Source organism: Alosa pseudoharengus, unplaced genomic scaffold, assembly GCF_046254945.1.
Source record: "Alosa pseudoharengus isolate Yale_2024_CS ecotype anadromous, Long Island Sound unplaced genomic scaffold, YU_APseudo_1.1 YU_APseudo_1.1_scf_4, whole genome shotgun sequence".
NCBI classification, from domain to species: Eukaryota; Metazoa; Chordata; class Actinopteri; order Clupeiformes; family Clupeidae; genus Alosa; species Alosa pseudoharengus.
In genome coordinates, this window is record NW_027468774.1 from 2,325,159 (window position 1) to 2,327,793 (window position 2,635).

Here is a 2,635-nt window from a genome sequence, read left to right on the forward strand (position 1 = left end):
ATACACAGGATTAGGTGTTATAATCCCTTGTGCCAAGATCCAAGATAACAACACAAGTTGGAGACCGTTTTCAACACGTTTCATCCAGTCCTTCTAGTTGCAGAGTTCGCAGGTGCTAGGCTGGCGCGAGTCAACAGTATGTGTAAGCCTGCCACTAAAAACAGTCTTACCCACTCCATAGTACACCGAGGCAAATAAATATAACGCCTGAATAGACGAGGACTGGATGAAACGTGTTAAAAACGGTCTCCACTGATAAATATCACACTTGCTAACTTGGAAATTAGGTCCTATGTCCAAAATCCTGAACCACCCATTTAAGCTGCTGGACCAGTATTTGCTTTATGTTGTACTCAATTTTCTCATTGTTTTTCATTCTAATAGCATGCGTTGACCTCGAAACAACAGGCCATGGGTCGCTTAATGCCACAGTTACGCTTTAACTGTCATGTCAATAGAAAACATACTTACTTACATCCCATGTCTTTAGAAAAGTGGCATCATCCTCATGGAGGTAGAAAGGAAGGCCACGGAGCGCCACAGCACGTCGGATATTTACATCTGAGGATCCCTGCATGAGAAAACATGGAGTCAAGCCAGTTAATAACTACAAAATGCAATTCAATAGGATTACCTTTCTTTGATAGTACAGCTTCTGAAACCAAAGCATTCTTTTTATCTTAAGTCCATGGAGGAGTTGTAATCTACAAGACCTCTGCTTTCAAAGGGGGTCAAGCACTTGAATATAAGTCAAAGTATGTGGAAACAGGGCCATTGTTAGTAGGCGGTGTGCAATTTCGAGCAAAAACTCAAAATAGGGGGGTAAGTGTAAAGATTTAAAACACATTTGGTCAGAACCACACATGAAATGAATCTATTCCAAGTATTTGTACAAAAGAAATGCTTACCTGGGATTCCAACATGACTGCAGGCCACCACCGAACCAATAGGCTATGTCTGCGGGGAAGGACGTCTGATATGATCTCCTTCCTTCTCAATGCCAATGTTGTTTGCATCAACTTCTGAATCTGTGAATTGAAGGACGAATACACATTTGAACATACTGACAATCTCTATTAGGACAATCCACCATCTCATGATGTCGCTTTAAATGCCACTTTAAATGCATCCTTAAATGGCCGAGAACAGTTTGCACATTAAATGGTTGTTTTCACCTACACAGCTGACATGCGAATAATACACATTCTGACTGAGCATGAACTGTGTGTGACCGTGTCAAATGAATTTAGGCTACTGACTTAAATGTGCAGACAGTCAGTAACATGACAGTGGACTAACGTTAATGGAGGAAACATTGCTAACATGCTGTAAACGATAATGTTGCAGGACCTGTGCCCTGTTATCAAGCAGTGCACCACAAAGCTTGCACTTCCAAGCTATTGTGTTAAAAAGTGCTAACGGGGGTTAATTAGTTCATATTTTTAGTACTCACATTGGCAAATTGAGTTAGATCGCTGGCTGATCCAGCAAGTGCTGGCATACAGCAGCCAAATTCTTAGCCGCTAGTGCTAGCTAGTTCTAACTGGATAAAGGTACGTCACGTAGCCTAAGACAATATTTTCAAACATTGGGGTTTTTAAACAATATGATAAAGGACGTGCTTTAGGGTCAACATGCACCTCACTTTTCCACTTATGTTTAATTGCGGTTTTTCTATCTTCTCGTCGTCTCCTCTCTCGTTGTCTATTTTCACTGCTCTTGTTCTCGTCTCTTGTCATCTGCTGGTCGACCGTTGCCGGCGTCGCTTGTCACTCGGCGTTGGCTAGTTGGTGCTGTACACAAGGTCCACGTATGGCAGAAGATCCGCCTACAAATTTGCTACAATTTGCATGGGGAAGTTTCCCACGCTTTCTATTTTTTCAAATGACTTAAAGCGGACGAGTGCTGTCAACTTAAAAGTTCAAATTTGTTCAAGTAACACAGACGATTAGAGTACTATTAACTTTTTTTTTCATTTTTGAGTGTTTACAAATCAAAAACATTGTTTTACTTGTACTGTTCGGTTTTACAGTGTAGCACTCCAATAGTTGCCTGTATAAATTAAAAAAAAAGGCCTAGCCTACAGACAATGCCAACCTAATAACCCAGGTAATTAAATAATTGGAAAACCAGGCACTTTGAGGTTTGTAGAGAACTATTAAATTAGGCCTATATAGGCTTACATATAGACAGTTCCAACGAGTTCCACAAACCATTTTTTAAGCCTGAGTGGCCCACTAATTAGTCATTAGACTAGGCCTACATATCAACATAAGACTAGCTTGTGCTAGTTTCTGCCTAGCAATAACCTCAATGCTTTAGCTCCACTAATCTTTCTCATGGGAGAGACGAGATACACAATCAGCATGGGAGAGACGAGATAACCATGAATGAGATCTAGACAGTGAGCGAGTGGTATAAAATATAAATATTGGTTGGACTTTATAAATTGTAAGTGTGGATCTTGAAGATTCTCGCGGAAAATTCTTAATGCTTCTATCACGTCGATGACCGCGTACGGCTGGCGGCCAAGATAAAAGCTCTTTGGGCCGGCCCACACCGCGCATACTCCTCGGCCGGCCGACCGGGAAAACTCCATATCATCCCGATTGTCACTCCGCCCCTGTGTGTCTGT

At 41.6% G+C, this 2,635-nt stretch overlaps 1 long non-coding RNA gene across 1 annotated transcript in view; it reads right to left on the bottom strand.

Annotated features, from left to right (window-relative positions):
• The window catches only part of LOC143102718 (uncharacterized), a 2,107-nt gene extending 786 nt beyond the window's left edge, over positions 1–1,321 (bottom strand). Inside the window, exons 1-2 of the long non-coding RNA XR_012982636.1 lie at positions 909–1,321; positions 472–571 (exon numbers count right to left, since the gene is read on the bottom strand). This is a non-coding gene — a long non-coding RNA (uncharacterized LOC143102718). The remainder of the gene's footprint in view (positions 1–471; positions 572–908) is intronic.
• Positions 1,322–2,635: the final 1,314 nt, after the last annotated feature.